Genomic DNA, 12,223 nt, shown 5'->3' on the forward strand with positions numbered 1-12,223 from the left:
CAATACCATTTAAGGCCATTTTTTTTTCATTTTATTGCTTGACATGGATCTTTCAACTTCATTAATTATATTTTAATATATTCTTGTTTCGAAAACATTTATTTCATGATGTTTTATGACAGATTTTGATTTTGTGGCTCGATATTACCAACTTGAACTTATGGACAATCATTTGTTTTGGTGCTATATGTTTAAGTGCTATTTTAATAAGTGGTTTTTATATTTTTGTTCAATTATTATTATATAAAGCACATGATTTACTCTAATAATGGAAAAAAGTTGTTTACTTGGATAATATTATTATGGCCACCACGTAGTACAATAACGTGGCACATAATTTTTTTTAAGGAAAGGTTGTTTGATTTTGTTTATCAAAACTTATTTGATCTTGTAAACACTTATTGTTAACCTTTTTGCATGTTAAGTGTTATAATGACTATTGTATGGTTAGAAACCTTTCATTTGCAAGACATTATCGTTGTTATATATGAATTATTAGTTTACTTGTGTCATGCATAAAGTATTTTCATGAAATATCTTAATAGAAAAATAAAAAAAATATAAATTTAGAGAATGATGCCTCGTGATTTTGCAGACGATGTTTAACGTTTTTTTTTTAAATTTCATTACTTTACTTTGTTGTATATCTCTTCAGGATGTGGGATTTGCTTAAGGTGTTCCTCGCGACACCCCCAGAGACTCACCGTATCTAATGAGGTTTGTCCCACCATCTCGAACAGCACAAGAGTGGCTCAAATAGTGTAACACCCCGGCTTTAAGTGGAATACGCTCGGGTGCAACATACAAGTCACTCATAAGCTCGTAACACTATTAATAGTGACAATATATTTATCTTATTTCATAATTTCGCAAGTACACAAATAGTTTGATAATGAGACAAACAACATCATATCTAAATGAACAAATATTATTCATTGAAATAATCCTAAGGTAGAACTAGTTTTCTTGTCTTGGCACTTCATCGTATCAACCTGCAGCACATTTAAAATAATACATTTTGTCAACAACACATGTTGGTGAGTTTTCAAAAGTTTTTGCGTATATAAATATATATATAAAATGCGCGATTCAATAATCATCATGCAATAAATATTCAAACATAATGTAAATGAAATCAAATAGTGTCGTCCCCCGTTCATTTAGTCGAAGCCGTAGAAGTCAGGGAAATGAGAACCACCTTACGTAAGCAACCAAAGTCATAACGTTGGATGGTGCAGGTACGTCCCATCGGACCCTCCCACTATGTGTATGCGTTTGCGTTTGCATAACTTCCACCATAAAAACAGTAAACACATTGCATATAATTCACGTATAATCACAAACAATATGCAAGAATAATATTAGCATTTACGATAAATGTGAATTGGTTTGTAACAAGTGCATAACTAACGAAATAAAAACTTGTGACATTCTACACCCAAAACTATTAAAAGCGTTAAAAAAGGGTTATGAAAAACTCACCCGTTAAATAATCGAGACGAGCAAATAAGCGAAAATAGCTTTGAGTGAGTGAACCGACGAAGTTCGGTTCAACGAGCGACCTTAGATATATAAATAACTAGGATCAAAATTAGGTTGAAGAAAATAAGAAAAAGGTGGCCGGCATGTTCGGTTTATAATTCTTAGACGAAAAGTTTGTTAAAAATATATTTTTATTTTGTTTTTGTTTTTATTAGTTGAAAAAAAAAGGTTAATTCTTTGTTTTAAGTTGATTTATTTTAGCCTTAGGAAAATAGTATGTTATAATAATTATTAGTTAATGTAAATGGTTTCGGTTCGTTTCCGAGCCGAATATTATTTAATAAAACAAGTTTAACGAATGGTTCATGTTTTTGGTTGGACATGAACTCGGTTTTATTTGTGTTTATATCTAACATTCTTGAAATGATAAGATAGCGTGACATGTTAGAAAATCTTATTCTTGTTTATTAGTTTTGCAAAAGTTAGTTTTTAACATAAAACTTAATTTTAACCGAACATTAACACGCCGACGAGCGATAGTGAAAACACAACCACGATTGTTAATTTAGAGTGACAACATGATGATGATCACATGATATATTGTATAGAATAATTACCCGAGGATGGAATATCAAAGAAGAAAGAAGAACTTGAATCTTTGATTTTAGCACCAATTGAAAAGTAAGAACACAATTGAGAGTGTAAAGTGTTGTGATAAATAATTTGTAGAATTTTGAGAGGCTTTATATAGGCTTCAAATCGTTAATAACAAGGTTGAAGTGATTAATTGCATAAGCTAGTAATAAGGCTAGTCATAAGCAATAGTAACCACCAAATTAATGAGTTTTGACCCAACTTGGTGAAGGAGGAAGTTAATTATCAACAAAAAAAATAGTCTAGGTTCAACCAAGACTTGGAAAAATGAGTCAAAGGGCGGGAATTTAGAGAGGATGAGAAGAAGGCGGTTGACCCGTCTTAAAGAACACCAATAATTATAAACAATTAAGTAGCACAATCAAATACACAATAAATGCGGAGATTTTATTAATAATTGATTATCCGAAAAGTATCAAAATTTTAAAATGAGTCGTGTTTTCGGGTTTTTAAAAATGACGAATGTTATAGATAGCACTTGTAACATCTGACCAGTTGCACTACCAGTATTGTCTGCTTAGCCCAGGAAGAGCTCACGAATTTGTTTTTGATTACCCAAGTGGAGACTTCCCATGAGGTCACCCATCCTGCTACTACTCCCACCTGAGCACGCTTAACTATGGAGCTCTCCTCTCGTCTACTAGAATTAAGCCCAAAACGCTTTGGTGATTTAAGAGGCGGGCCATTTACTTATGAACCAAAGATTACTCTTGTCCACGAACGATGTTGGATTTTCCTAGGATGTTACAAACACCCCCTTTAGACTCATTTTCCTCGATGAGGTTTGCCCCCACCATCCAATCCAGAATCCTGAATATGCAAGTTAAGTAGCACATGGATTTTTTGTAAAATCCAAGGAGATAAATTTTCCGGTGGTGGATGCAACTTCTTTCAATCAGGTAAAACAAGAGAGAGTTAATATGCATCTAATGAATATTATGTATCATAGATATACGATAATGAACTTTATATGAAATCTCTCAAGGATTATCAAAATGATCTAAAGTAAGTTCTCGAGAACGATATGACTGCAATATGCAAATTCAGAGTTTAGTGCTTAAAAGTAAGCATCTTAAAGATGTAATTATTATGCATCAATAAGCATATGGTGATATTCAATGAACTATATAAAAGAATGGCATATTATGGAATGATAATGATATAATTGTTGACAACATATTTGAATATGATATAGAAAAGGATGTTGTAAATAAATGAAGTTAATTTATGTGCCAAACTCTTGAAAAGTAAAATTGTATACATGATTGGTCAACATGGAAGAAAGTCCATGATAGATTGTTAAAAAAAATCTTGAATAGTATACTGCATACATGATTGGACAACATGGAAGGATGTCCATGACATATTATACATCCAGAGCCTTTAAATTAAAATCTCTAGAAATTTACTATATGAAATCAACAAGTTCTATATGCGGATTAAAATAGCCGAGTCGGACATGGTATAATTAGCTCGGGGAAAAGAGATATGGGTACGATTTATACGATCGTTGTGTTGAGTATTTTAATATTAAATCAATAATTTCATGTTGATGATTGCATGTATCTCATAAAGATATAGCATGTGACTCGAGCATTTGTATAATGTTATGTCGATAAAACTGCATCAAGAAAATGTTGGAATATTTTAATACAAATAAAATTCATCTCTAAAAGGGTTAGATAATGTAAATTAATTTGATATAGAACAAATTACTCTTACTAATTCTACATAGAAATTAGAGAAAATTATTGTTTGGGTCCCCTTGTGGTTTTAAGGCGAAGGCACAATGAGTCTCCGAAATTTTTTTTGAACTGGTTGAGTCCCTGTGGTTTCAAAAATAAACCATTTGAGTCCCTGCCATTACTTAACTTTCAGGGTTTTACTGAAACCACAGGGAATCAAATTGTTCGTTTCTAAAACCACAGGGACTCAAATTGTTCGTTTCTGAAACCACAAGGACTCAACCAGTTCAAAAACTTTTTCAGTGACTCATTGTGTCTCCGCCCTACAACCACAGGGACGCAAACAGTGATTTTCTCTAGAAATTATTAGTCTAGAAGTACCATAGTTAATTGCAAATGATGCAATAATTCTTTCTAGTTATACATAACTAGATATATTGTATCGATATAGTTTTTTTCAAGTGAGGAGACAACGAAATGAGCTAAAATAAGAATTTTGATACTTTCAAGGTATGAAAAATGTGAGTTTATAATTTACTAACCGATACAGAAGTTTTGGTTAGTTGTATTGATGCAAGGAGTGTAAGACAACAATGTCATGGATCTTGTGATACCTATTTATAAGATGAGACACTACAACTAACACATGAAGAAAGTACATTATTACTTAACAAAAGGAATTATGCGTTAAGATCAAGTGACGAATTGTTAAGTACAAAAGTCTTAGATACACTTCCGCATAAGTCAGAATACGTCTGTTAAAGGATGTTTAAATGGGGGGGGGGGGGGTATTATACACTTATTGCACTTTTTTTTCCTTAGCCATGGTTTTGTCCCAATGGGTTTTCCATATAAGTTTTTTAACGAGGCAACATCTCCTAACGCATTCAATTGATAACCAAAGGGGAGTGTTATGAATAATGTTTAGGGGTTCTTACATATTTCCTCTTGGTAAGCACCATCAATTACATATTTCCCCAACCAAATAAATCAATTACATATTTCTCATGTTCATATCAAAATACCCAATTACCCCTTAACAGTTACAAAACCACTCAACTAAATGAACTTAAACCACACCTTCACATATCCTGATTGTGGTTTCTGAAGGTGGGGCATTTACATATATCCCTTCCTAAGTTCACTTAATACATTTATACCCAACCTTAAACATTAATTACATATACCCCTTTCATAATTTTATATTATAGAAATAAATACCAAACGTCAAACATGTTGTGAAACAACAACCTATTATCATTAGCCATATATGATATGCAAAGTATATGAACATAAGAACATGAACTATAGAGTTTATGGAGAGAATGAGATAATGGAAGAATTCATTCCTATTAATGTGTAAAGCTAATACAAGAGCCACTATTTATAGGGCCAGAAAGTAACTGAAAACATAATGGTGTCATAAAACATATTTATAACAATATTAATAACCACTTAAATATTATTCATAACAAAACAAATTTTATTTATAAAGGTCTGATGGGTCTTTGAGTTGTAAAAGACTTAATAATTCGTGATATTAATTTTAAGGAGTAAATTAAACTTAATAGAACCGAGCCCCGGTGTGGAAACGTGTAGAACAGGTGATAAAGGAGCTTGGTTTAGGATTGACCTAAAAAGTATTCACTCTTGAAAGATAATGGACGGATGTGGAGAGTTCGGTTCGATTTATAATCAATATTAGATGAATAATTGCAATCGAAACACAAATAGATAAATGTAGTAGTATGATTTCATTAACCGAATGATTTACATGAAGAACACTCATACATACATACATACACACACACACATACATACACACACACATACATGCATACATACAAACATACATACATCTATATCTATATATATATTACATTATAATAGAGATAGGCACCCTTTCATATTCCTTTTTCTCTCTCCTTAAGACGTCCTGATTGTTTATTGCTCTTTACTCTGGCGACTGTCATATTCAATATGTGGTCATGGATCGGCTGGCGACTTTATCCCTTCAACTCTTCGGTTAACGCTCCTCCGGTGATGTTAATTGCACCATCAATTGTCTCATTTAATACCTTTTATCTTTCAATCAAGTGTCTAATCGGTTTCAATTAAACTCCATAAAATCATCGTTCTAATCATCTATTCACAATTCAAACGATGGTTCTCTCTCTCTCGCTGGCGACCACCCACCGGATTCTTCAGCCGATTCATGTTAGACCTATAATAAAAAATACTTGCTTGTCGACTTCCTCAACTCCTCCAATCGCTCCAGGTTTGTGATCCTATGCGAGGTCCCAATAACAGTATTATGTCCGATTTTGGTAATTAGTTACCTTTTATGTATTGTATATAACAGAAATCATGCTTACAAAGGTTAAAATGCCACTTCCTGATATGGTTGTAAGTATGGGTATCATCATCATCATCATCATCATCATTATTTTATTATTATTATCTAATTGACTTTTTATCTCTGAATTTGGATTTCAGATGGATCCCAAGAATTTGAAGGTCTTGTTGGCTAGCTTTACTTGATTAGTTCATTGCTGATTTTTTCCTATTTTTAATAAATTTATTTATGGTTGGAAAGGTGAACTAACTACCAACCTTGTTTGAGTTTATGGCTTGCATCTTGATGCTAACGAGGTTGCCAAGAAGTTCATTTAATGTGTTTATCGACTACTTAGGTATACGAGTCCTCATTTGATTGAATGATATTGGTTTTACACAAACGATTAACTTGTTTAATTATAACTCTGGTTTTAGGTTACTAATGCTATTGAGATAATGAGATGTTGGTTTGTATGCCATATAGAGGTGCTTGTGGATGTGAGACCAACTTCAGCAACTGTGCCGGAAAGGTGTTACTTGAAGGAATGTGTTGAAACAACAAAGGATGTGATCAGTCTTATACAACACAAATAGAAGAGTGTTACTCCAACTAGATCTACAAGAACACTTCGTTATTTAAAGGTACCTATTAAAGAGCTTTTATATTATCATCTCCCCGTCAATTGTTCAGTTGGTTCAAAATAGACGGATTGCAGGTATCAGGTTATTTCAGATTTGCGTTTCTTTGATTGTTGATGATAATGGATATTTTACTGATTGTTATTATTTTTATTATTATTGTGTAGTTTATTATTATTATGATGATGATGATGATGATGAATTGAAATCTTCAAAATCACTTCAGGATAACAAGTTCCTTTCCTTATCACGATTGATCTTTCTAAATTAATGGTTTGATTTGGTAATTTCATTGTTGTCCTCTTATCAAGCATTAGGTTTATAACTTGATACTTGATTCATAGTTTTTTTTTCATTTTTTTGTTTATTTCTAATGTTTGTGTATTTTTGTATACATATGGGATGCTATTGATGAGGCTGCACTGAAATGACAAGGCATATTCGTGTAAAAGAGTCTGGTGGAAAGACTACATAATGTGAAATTAGGCCAGTTCTCTCCAATCTTATTTTTGGCTTTTAAGGATAAATGAGTAGATTCACATGAGGTTATTCTTATGTATATTAGGAGTTATTATTGTTATACATGTTTGTTTACAATACAACCAATTGGACTATCATTTGGATTTAAATAAGGGCAATAGGAATACAACACTCGTGAATTTGTGTCTTTCCCATATATAGTTTGCTTCACTTTTGTTAGCCCTTTGAACAAGGAATTTTTACTTTCTAAATGAAGGTTTCAAATATCATGAACAGGCTCCATTCAGTTGCTAGAAAAGGTTGTGAGATCACAACCTTGGCGTAAAATGCTACCTGAAGAAGCGAAGGAGGCACACGTTCATCTGGTAAGAATTGCAAATTTCAATCTATTTTATGATTTGATTTGGTTATATGATCGTGATCTGGTTGGTTTTTGTCACACCCCGACCAATGAAGGCGGAAACATCGAGGCGCGACATGATTGCTCATTGCACAATGACACTATAAAGTTACAATATTTAAACAACTCATTTAAATCCATATCATCATAAATAACACAACAATTGTTCATACAAAATGCCAAATAGATAGATAAACAAATAACTTGTTCTTTTATTTTCTAATATCCTAAAGCCAAGATAATAAGTTTCTTCAAGTAATCCAATCAAGCTAACATCAAACCTGTAACAATTGCATAAAATAGAGTTTGTCAACACGAAGGTTGGTGAGCAATTTTCATAGTTTTGGACAATAAGTATATAGTATGAAATCCACAACTAGTATATGAAAACAATAAATAATAGCAACAATTTAGATAATAAAACCGTCAATAAGAATACATTGACGACAATAATGAAATCGTCAATAAGAATACATTGACGACACCTTTCTATATGGGGATACCATATATACTCGGAATTAACGTATGATCATACTTTGATAAGGCTACCCGCCTTAGCATTCAAGAATTTGCACATAATCATGTAAAGCATATAACACCAAATCGAGCATTTATTTAAGTAAACATATACAATACGTGTTGTGGTTTAAGACTCAAGTATAAATCATTTGAATTTGAATAAGTATGCAATGCCACCCCCAAAATGAAAGATGGAAAACGGGGGATGAAAAAGTACTCACATTAACAAGTAACTTGAAAGATAGTGTCGTGAATAATCGGAGAGATCGGTTTAACGAGCAAGACCTATATTAAACGGGTCTTGTGTTAGCAGGTAGTCTTGGAAGGGTTTAAAATAAAATACATGACAAATAAAGTAAATAAATAAAGTTTAGGATTTAAAATGTAAATATTTGAGAAATTAAAGAAACGAGTTTTGTAAAATAAGTTTACTCGAAACCGGGTCTCGGTATTCTATTCATTAGTTTTTTTTCTTTTTTTACTCAACCTATGTTAAGTAATAATGTGGGTTAAAATGCGATATTGCAAAACCCTTGGTTATAAGAATACCCAAAACGAGGTTTAAACGAGTGTTCGGGTTTGTCGGTTCGAGACTTGATAATTGACCAAGCTCACAGTTAACTTCCCAAAATAATAAATGTTATGAGATAACTTAATAAAATCAAAATAGACTTAACCAAGTATGTAGTTCTATTGTGAAGAACCTTAATGTTCGTTAAGCGAGTATACGACCTTATCGGTTCGAACTTGTTATAAGATCAAGTTGGTTACCGACATGCCAAGTATGTTTAGAAACTAACTAAAATTGATTTAAAATATAATCTTGAAGAAAAATATGAGTTTTGGTGGCTAAAAACACACTTGTGTGTCTTAAGCGAGTGAACTCGGTTTAGTTCGGTTTTTGGTTCGGTCCTTGACTCGGAATAAGACCGAGGATGGTTACCACATACCCAATTACCATGGAACTTGTAAAATAACTTATAAATAATAATACTCAAGTTTTACATTCAAAAAGTTAACAATAAAGCTTTTAAACAAAAGTTCGGTTTTTGGTTCGGTCCTTGACTCGGAATAAGACCGATGATGGTTACCACTTACCCAATTACCATGGAACTTTTAAAATAACTTATAAATAATAATACTCAAGTTTTACATTCAAAAAGTTAACAATAATGCTTTTAAACAAAAGTTCGGTTTTTGGTTCGGTTCTCAACTCGGGATGAAACCGAGGCTAGTCACCACATACCCAATACCATGGAACTTGAAAAATATGAACAATAAACTAAAATATGTAGAAGTTAAGCAAGTATAACAAGTTATATGGTTAGATTTGTTAAATATATAAACAAGGACTACAAAGTCCTCCATGTAACCTTGCCTTACTAGCCCGACATTTCAACCGGCCGAGACCGGAGAAATGAAAGACCGAAGGTAAACAAGGAGTGTATATTATATATATGTTGTAACATCAAGCTTTAAGTGTTGAGAAGTTAGTTAAAATGAAAGATTAGCTTATGAAGAACAACCTTAGAATTCAAGAATTTGAGAGAGAAATGAAGAAATGAGCAAGCACAAATGAAGAAGATGGGTGTGTATATATAGAGTAAGTTGAATGGGTCTTTCATAAAGGGTGTTTCATGAAAATGGGTTGGTTATAGACCCAAGAAGCACAAACTACAAATGGGTCCTTCAAGTCTCCATTTTGGTAGTTTTAGTCCCTGGAGTTCGTTTTAAGCGTTTTCGGGGAATTTTAAGAACCGAAAAGGGTGTTTTTTTTATCCAACAACTATAAAACAAATATTTAACATACGATTCATCATTTTGATAATATCGAAAGGTTCGGGATACAAAACGGGTCGGGTTTACATTAAGAATACAAGTATTAACCCGAAATTGACAAATGTCACAGTTTTGAACTTAATTCCGTTTTTGTTGTGCTATATACAAACTTGGTTTTAGATTGCTCAGGCGTTGGTGGAAATTGTGGAAGCATCAGATATGAACCATCTGATATGAATGGTTAGTTTACTTTAAAACGTGCATTAATATTTCAAACCGTTTTGTGAACATGTCTAACTAAATCATTGTCCAAGGCTGGCGGATCCTAACATAAAAGGACAGGGCCCATATGGTGAAGAAAACATTCTCTCTAAAATGGTATTAATAGTTCAAAATTCCAATTTCTTTATGAGGTTTACCAATTTTTTTTAATTCACATGGCGTGATAAAGATTATTTTTGGTGTCAAGACCCTTAATGATTTGGTTGCGCGGTTAAAGGCACCTGAAGAGCCTCTTGAAACTAAGAAATAGGTAACTCTAGATTAGTAACTATTTTATTTTATGTTCAAAATGGTTCGTTCAAAATTGTTCATTCAAATGGGTTAATATACTTTTACAAATATCGCATATGGTATCGATGTCGACTTGATGGCTTTGACAAAGAAAATATCGCATGCATAACGATGGTGAATTCTTTAAAACAATTCATGTCGTGGCAAAGGTTCACCTTACGACTCTACCTATCTAGATGTTAGTGCATTGAAATTGTTGAATTATTACTTTGGCTAACGTTATATGTATATTTTAGTTTTTATATTGTAACCTATGCCGAATACAGATCTTGCTATAGCAATGGCCGGTACTATAATGAACCAAACCGCTACTGACCAAATAGATTTTCTACTGTTTACAACGTATACATACGTAATGGAACCATTAACTTGATAGCTACTAAATCGTGTAGCATTGACGCAAATTGTAGCATTTTATGTTATTTAACCCATTTGACATGTTTCCTTTAGTTTTGGACTGTTAGAGATAAAACGTCACTGATCACCCAATAAATTAGTCGAAATGGCTACCTCTAATATATATATATCATGTCTTCTGTACTTATCTTTTCTTTAATTACTATAATAGAAGTTGTGTTTTTTGGAGTTAAGAGGTGAAGCCAAGCTTTTGGTGGTTGACTATTAACTAAAATTTATCTATTATGAATCAAAGAATCTTTGCTTATCAAATGCAGTTACAAAATTGATTATTCATGGGTTAGTTGGCCACTTACATACTATGAAGAATATGACCTTACATAATCTTTTTTCACAACACCCAAAGGTTAAGAATTCCATTTAGTTAATTATTTATTTTGTAGTTTGACTAAGTAAGTCAAACTGCAGATTTTGGACAACTGATTATGGTACAACTTTTATTCGGGTTAAAGCTAATATGTGTTGAAAGTGAATTTTCAAAAAATTAATGTTTTTTGTTTATTGTTATAAAATTATTTTAAGCGGGCCAAACATGGTAATTCAAGTCTCTAGAATAGATTTCAAGACATCTTATGTATTTTAAATTATCATTAGTTGTTTTTTGTTTATTTTTTTGCATTATGTGGATTCACATTCTTTGATCATGTATATTCTTTCTCTTGGTTTGTTTAGTCAAAACAAGTACATTGTGGTACTAGCCATTTGTTTTTGTTATGTAATTGTTTTTGCTTTATTTTAGATGGTTAGCTACATGATTGAGCGTAAACATGATCAATTTTAAGTTTCATTAACGTTCAAGCTTAACTCGGAACTGTCTTTTTTTTGTTTCAGTAATGGGTCAAAGTTAAATTATATTATTACCGGCTCAAATTTAGCCCACAAACAGGGCTAGTTTTAAGTTCCACTAATGAGTCAACTTTAACTCCGTTACTGGGCTAAAATTTAGCCCACAAATCATGGTTTATTTTTTAACTTTTTATAACAATACCATAAATTTTTAACTAATATGTTTCAAGTTTATAATTTTATAATTGACTGTAGTTTGGAATTATTAAACCAATAGACAAAATGTATTCGAAAAGTCAATCGTCACCAAAAAGAAAGAAAAGGGTTTAAGTGACTTATAAATTGCTTAACTTCTTTTGTATTTCTATTATTTTGATCGTATTAAGTTCAATTGTGTTGATACAACTGGTGTAGGGATGTGGACTACTAAATAGTTTTGCTTCAAAATCTCAACCATTTAAGGCAAGTTAAA

The sequence above is a fragment of the Bidens hawaiensis genome, unplaced genomic scaffold, assembly GCF_021521415.1.
Source record: "Bidens hawaiensis isolate Kalapana, Puna unplaced genomic scaffold, B.hawaiensis_p1.1 tig00000697_1, whole genome shotgun sequence".
Classification (NCBI taxonomy): Eukaryota; Viridiplantae; Streptophyta; class Magnoliopsida; order Asterales; family Asteraceae; genus Bidens; species Bidens hawaiensis.